At 37.4% G+C, this 7,416-nt stretch overlaps 1 protein-coding gene across 1 annotated transcript in view; it reads right to left on the minus strand.

The window, feature by feature from the left end:
- The window catches only part of SLC25A22 (solute carrier family 25 member 22), a 65,731-nt gene extending 65,403 nt beyond the window's left edge, over window positions 1–328 (minus strand). The window contains exon 1 of the mRNA XM_070957390.1: window positions 29–328. The gene's annotated coding sequence lies outside the window, so the exon portion shown is untranslated. The remainder of the gene's footprint in view (window positions 1–28) is intronic.
- Between the last annotated feature and the right edge of the window lie 7,088 nt (window positions 329–7,416).

Below are 7,416 nucleotides of genomic sequence, written 5' to 3' on the forward strand. Positions count from 1 at the left end.
GGGGGGGGGAGGCGGCAGCAACACTCACCGAGCGACCAAGCCGTTGCGATCCCTGCTTCTTGCCCGCCTCTGCCTGGAAACTCCCGAGAAACCGCCAATCCTCCGGTTTAGCTGCCGCTTGGCTTCCCCTCCCTCCACTCCGGCTTTTCCTTCAAGTGGTACAGACCAGGATGTCCGTGGAGTTTTTTTTTTTTTTTCTTTCTTTCCCTCCCCTTCAGCTCCAGCTCCAGCTCACGCGCCGCCTTCGGTGGGTGACGGGAATCGCAGCGACTCTGCTGCTGGTTCTCCCGCTTTACGCACGAAAGTTCGCGTCCCCCAGAGAGCTCACGTGAAGTCGACCGCGTCAGAGCTCGCCCTCGCCAAGCTCACGCCTCCCTCCGCTCCGGCTCCCGTCACGGCACGCGCCTCCTGAGATGAGGTCGGAGGCGGCTCCCTGCCCACCCCAAAAGCACATGCGTTGCATCCAGGCGGAAAAGTAGTCGAGCTCTAATAAAAGGAAGAGTAGCAATCCGGTCTTGTCTAGTTCTGGTTAGGAGTTTAGCAAAAAAAAAAAAAAAATTACACAGAGGTACTGGAAAAAAATCATACAGTACCATGTAAGGGCCACATGAGAGTGAAGTCCCTTTGCAATTGATAAGATATTTCTGCGGGAGAAAATATACACAGGATTAAGTTACACTTGTTAATCTACTAAAAATTGTCTGTCTGTCTGTCTGTCCGTCCATCCAATCTGTCCAAATCTTCACTTTCCATAGCAGTGATTCACCTCTTTAATTTTTTAAAATTTTAATTCCATTTACTTCACTTGCATTTTTCAAAATACCAGTCTACATTTTCTCTGCTGTTTGAATCTCAACCCATTCCCTGCTCTATGTTCTTTCCAGATATCTTTTTCTCAATATAGGTGTTATATTTTTTCTTCATTTGTTGTGGCTATCGTTCTCCTACACAGGCTTCCACATTCTCTTTCAGCAATTCATTCCATCAAGGTTGTCATTCTTTCCAATGGTGTCACTTGACACATTTAAGTATTGTTCACTCTGTTCCAGGAAGCTGGAACATTCATTCTTTATGGTTTTTTTTCATTTTGCTAAAAGATAAATCTATCTTCTGAAACTCTTTAATGCAGGACACCATGTGAAGTGAATTATGCTTAATCCATTAACTAGAAATGAATATAAGTTTTTCTGAGCAGATATTCACACCAAATAGTATTCTTATTCCTAGATCTATGAATGATCCAACTTTTTCCTCATATTCTCATGTATCTATTCTTATATAGATAGAAGTCCACATTCTTGATTTTATTCACTCAGAATGTTGCACAATTTCCCCCAAAATTCATCCCTGGGTCTTCTGTTATCATTATTCACTGGAGTATAACATGCAACTGTAAGCTCCACAGGAATCAAGTTTAAAAATACTAATTCACTGCTGAGGAAGCTTCCTCTCAAAGAGACTGGTGTTTGTACCACAACAACTATTATCAACCTATAAAGGTTGATAACCTTTATACCTCCACACCCACAACAATCTAAATGCTAACTTGTCATGTTTTCTGATACATTTCAGAATAAAACCAACATAATTGCATAATTAAACCAACATGTTCCTTACGTGTATTCAACAACTACATTCCAGAAGTCGGGACCAACTTCATTAAAATATATCACTTCCTTCTCCCTTCTTTGTTTCACAAACACACAACATATCTATTTTTCTTTTATTTACCATTATGCTCTTTTATCATTTCCTATTCCTACATTTCACATCACAATCTTCCTCACCAGATAAACCCTTAGATAACAGCCTCCACCACCAATCAAGTGTTTCAAATGAGTTTTTAGTAAGATAGAAAGGAAGTTGACTAAATTATTAGCCTTAACTGTACCTCTGTCACACAGCCATCTTGCTAATGGTAGATTTGGCACATTCTGGCCAATATTCTACAAGTATAACCAAAGCCCAATTTTATTTCAAGCTTTCTAATTCTATGCAAACCATAATAACTAATCTAGAAACTTCTGAAAGTCAATACATTGAGGAGTCCTTGGTGCTCTCTGAGCTTGGTTGTTTTCTTGTAGACGTTTTATTATTCAAACTAGGTAACATCAGTGCTGCAAGGAAACATCTGCAAGAAAACAAACAAGTTCAGAGAGCACCAAGGACCCTTCATTTCAATCCTGAGTTACAAATATTCTTTATTAGTCAACACATTGTTCCCCACAATCTATCACATATGCATTGTAGTAACACACAAAATAAGCAAAAGCAATGTGCATATAAGATATTAATAAAGGAAGAGAAGCAGGATAAAGTAGGCTTAATTGAAACTCAGAAGATTTTAAGGGACCTTCCGGAGATAGTATGTGCTTTGATTGATTTATACTTCTTACTGCTCAAGGCATTCCAGAGTTGGAAAATATCCTTACTTCTTCCTGTTTGGATGACAGCCTTTATCAACCAGCAACATGTTTTGGAATTTAGCTGCCTGGGTAGATTAGATACCCATTAACAATATGCAAACACAAAATTAGGCTGCTGTTCTTTATAAATTTGGCAACACCAGATTCAAGGTGAAGCTCCAAAGGTTAAAGGTCACAAATCCTAAAGTTACATATCCTATTTACAATCTCCCAAATGTAAACTTTTGGTGATAAAACACTAATTATTCAGGCTGGCTCCTCAGAAACATTAGGATTTCCAAAAGTTTCCAAAACTCACTGTTACCCAATTGCATTGGACTTCAACAACTTTCACTGTAATGATGGTGCAGACACTGATTAGAGAATTGGAAGACAACACAGTCTAGACTGAACCAGATGACGGAAGGCAGGAAAGATCAGGTCCATATGCGAAGGTCAAATTAAACTGATTTATTGCCTGGGAAAGCTGATTTATTACCCTTGGGAAAGTTTTTCAACTGAATTCCTGTGCTAATACACTGGGACTCTTGACTCCCTTTCTTCTCTCTCATCAGTAAGCTGTTGGACAGCATTACTTGGTCTGTTGTGTGGATGTTTGGGTGGTTTAGGAGTGGGGAATTTGTGGTGGGTGGGGGTGTGTTTGGGGATTGTTATGGGTGTTGGACCTGGTTTTTGGGTGTTAAGTGAATTTCATTGTATGAGTATACTGTGTATACACGTACAATGACAAAGTTATTGTTTTATTTTTATTTTATTTTTATATAATAATTATTTAAAAGATGATATCATAAGCTATTGAAGAGCTAGCCTATGAAAAGCAATAAAAATATAAAAACATGGAGTGTTGTACTTCAGTGAACAATTTGAAGCAGTACAAAAATGTCTGCTATGCTACTTTGATTGCAGCTGATCAAGAAACAACAAATAGAGGAAAATGAACTCAAGCCTTGTAGACATTAGCAGTGTTTGCATTTCAGAGACCTTCTCCATGCTGTTCTAAGCAGCTTTTAATCCTACAGGCAGCAAAGAGCTTCACTTCTTTTTGTTTAAAAAAAAAAAAAGAAAAGTCTCATATTCAGCCAACATTTACTGTTACCAAGGTTTCCTCTTCAAAGTATTTTTCTTTTAGAACAGAAAGAGCACATACTGAAATCATGTCACACACACACACACACACACACACACACACACACACACACACACACAAAAGTGACAGGAAGATAAAAGTAGAAAAAATATCTAGCAATTGTGCCCCTTTCTTAGCACTGATGTGTACCAACATGCGCTTCTCCTAAAGCATTTCATTAGTGATAATTATTGAACTTGATGAAATCAATATATTAAGGGGTAAAAAGATGGGGGAAGCAAACAATGGATCCATTTATATTTGTTGGGTAATGCCTTAATGCTAAGAATGCTTTTCCATAAGATAGTCTTTCCCATCCTTGTGTCCTTTAGATCTGCTAGGAATGCAGGTCCTGGAATTTTGTAGCAAACTGATCTCGGAGTTGAAGATCTAATGCACGTCAAAAGCTTCCAGAACCAGTATCTTGTTGATTTTTATCCTGCCTTTGTTATTTTTATAAGCCTCCTCTTTTTTTCCCAACCTTGTAAATTGAGTTGAGCTGAGAGTAAATGACTGGTTCATTTTAGGGGGTGGGGGAATATTAGATATTATAAGACCTTTGTAAAAGGATTTCTAGCATGTCCTAGGAGAGATGGAAGAGACAGATTCAACCAAGGTTTTCTTTACAATTTCAAAATAGAAATAAGATGTCCAATAACAGCTCATGAATTTGTTTAGGATACCAGTACCACCAGTTTAGGATACCAGTTTCATACAAATCTTTTTATATCAAAATTTTCTCTTTGCACCAAATGTTTGTTTTAAGAACCCAATTCAAGAAAAGAAAAAAATTGTTATCACTTTTGGAAAAGTATACATGGTGTTGACTTAACATGAGTTATCTGAAGCAATAAAGCAAATCCCCTCTCTGCCCAGCTCTGATATATAAAAGATACTACCAAACTATAATCTTGCTTGGAAAAACAGATAAAACAAACAAGACCCATTTCTACAACAGTACTCTTATGTGTACAGGTAGTTCTTGACTTACAAATATTGAACCCAAATTTTCTGTTGTTGAGTGAGATATTTATTAAGTGAGTTTTGCCTCATTTTACAACTTTTTTTTGCCACCATCATTGTAGTTGATAAGTTAGTACCCCAATTGTTAAGTGAAACTGGCTTCCCCATTGATTTTGTTAGATCGCAAAAGTTGATCACATGACCTTGGGACACAGCAACAGTCATAAATATGAACCAGTTGCCAAATGTTTGGATTTTGACCTCATGATCATGTGGATTCTGCAAAGGTTGCAACTTTGAAAAATGGTTGTAAGTCACATTTTTCAGTGCTGTTGTAACTTTGAACAGTCACTAAATGTTGTAAGTCAAGGACTATCTGTATTCCCAGTTCAGTGAAGATTGAATATTTTTTTGCCTCAAAGCTCCATTTATACCAATATTTGGTTATATAAAGGAACTGTGGTGACATAGCGGATATAATGCAGTATTACAGGCTAACTCTGCTGACTGCCAGGAGTTTGATCCTCATCAGCTCAAGCTTGACTCAGCCTTTCATCCTTCTGAGGTTGATAAAATGAGGACCCAGATTGTTGTGGGCAATATGCTGATTCTGCATACCACTCAGAGTAGAGGTGTCAAAACTCGTGGACCACAGGTCGGATGCAATATGCGCTGGCCACCTCCACCCCGTTGACATCGCAAGTTTGACACATGTGGCTTAGAGAGTGCTATAAAGCACTATGAAGCACTATATAAGTCTAAGTGCTATTGCTATATTCATAAAATTCCTGTACTGATTTTCCAAACATAGTAATATAAGAATACAGTAAAGCATCAAAACTCTAACAAAATCAAAATACAGCTCCAACTATATTATTCAAACTTTATAATATACCAGTCAGCTTCCAGAAAGCCCTTTAGAAGATGTGTTGACGTCAGCAGATCAATAACTCAAAATGACCAAGAATATTGAGGTAAATGCTACCCTGAAAACACATGAGAAACAATTTATAAGGTCACAGATAAGTATTTTCCATACACTTTGTCGCTTTGTGCATAGTCTAGCATGGGAACTAGCTTTTAAATATTACTCTCGGTAAAGTAAAATTGAATTACGATGGCCAACTTTGAAATAAATACTTTTTTCCAACTGGAAGAAGACGTCCATATTGTAATGGTCTATATACTGCAAAATATTATTCTTCAGAATCCGTGACCTATAAATGATTTTAAACAATGTTTCTTCAAAATGTTTCTACACTGAAACATTAAGCACTGAAAAGATTAATTAACCGTTGCCAATTAATTGGATTGCTCTTGCTTTATAGCAGCTATCAAAGCACAATTCAACCTGTTACATAAAAGGTAGACTACAGTAATAAAATCTATGCTTATCTCTGTGCCAAAATACTTCATGCTCTTTATTGCATGTTGACGGACACATTGTCCTAGCCAAAAAAATCTGATCGACTCAAACTGAGTTCTCTTTTCTTGGCAAGGAGATCTTTGGAACAGCAGTGCTGCCACCTACTGCAAGCCAGGCTGTGTATGAGCCCAGCATTCTTGTCTTAAATCTGCAGAGCCCCACAATAGCTAAAAATCGTGAATATAGTATGGTTTTTCAGACTAACACATTTTATTAAAATTTATTTAAAAATCACTTTTGTCCTCTGAAGTTCAGTAGGCTAGAAAGGAAAATATGCAAAACTGCAGAGGAATCCACGCACACATTAGAGGAGGAATAAATGATACATGTTAGCACACAATTCAGAATATTTGCATTATCTAGAAAGACTGAAGAATTTATTTCTTTGCACAGAACGATTGTGGTACAAAATGGAGACATTTTATTTTGAAAGCAGTTTGCAAATCACTTTGCAACCTTCGGCATGTCAGCTGGTACTGGCTGTCACCATCTTCATTTGTCAGAGGTTAACAACAATACACACAGCTTTGACTCATTTCATTATGGCAACTACATTACTAGGTTACATAAGAATAAACAAAATTTTACATATTACAAATAAAGGCAATATGCCCTGTTTAACCTCTCCAAAACTGGAGTACCAAATGAAGATTTCCCTAATACAGGCAAGTGTAAAAATCATATACCAGGACAAAGGGGGCGGGGGTGGGGAGAGATTGGAAAACTACATCTCTAAAGAAATTATTCTTGGCAGGGCCAGAGAAGGAATACATAATAAGACAGATTAAAACAGAAACATTTCATTCTTTATGCTTAAATGCAATCCCCTATCTGTCCAACTACCTGAAGAATACAGGACTAATATCTCCCTGGCAATTCCTATTGTGGAGGGGAGACAGCATTTAAGGTCTTGTTAAAACAGAGAGGAAGGGCTAGCAGGACCAAGAAAAATCCATCTGGTTGGAGCTTATTTAATTCTTACAGGTTCATTGTAAAAATGGACATCTCAAACATCAAATAAAGTACCACAGCTTTCCAAATGGGGAAAACTTACTTTTATCAGCATCTGCAGAAAATATCAAACAGCTTTACATTTTAAAAAAAAAATCACATTTAAAAAAAAATAGCACTTACAGCCAAACAGTGCTGCAGTCTGAACCTCCTGACAGGACATGAGGATTAAAGAGTAGAAATACATTTACCAAAGACAACTGTTTCTGTAAAAAGGAGCATTTTGTCAGTTTGATCAGAACTGGCTTGATGGTTTACAGAAACAATGATCAAGCTACTTCCAGTTTCTAGGAGAGTTTTAAGATGGTCAATTTTTTAAAAGAACAATAAAAATTGCTTTTCCGTTTATATGAGAACAAATACTAAAGGGGCAGCTGAAGCTGAGAGGATCATGGATGAAAGGAGGATGTCAAGAAAAACGAAAAGCAAATGTTGAAAGATAAGAAAGGAAAGGACAGAAATAT

This window comes from Pituophis catenifer, unplaced genomic scaffold, assembly GCF_029215685.1.
Source record: "Pituophis catenifer annectens isolate HBS135680 unplaced genomic scaffold, rPitCat1.0.hap2 SCAF_1, whole genome shotgun sequence".
NCBI classification, from domain to species: Eukaryota; Metazoa; Chordata; class Lepidosauria; order Squamata; family Colubridae; genus Pituophis; species Pituophis catenifer.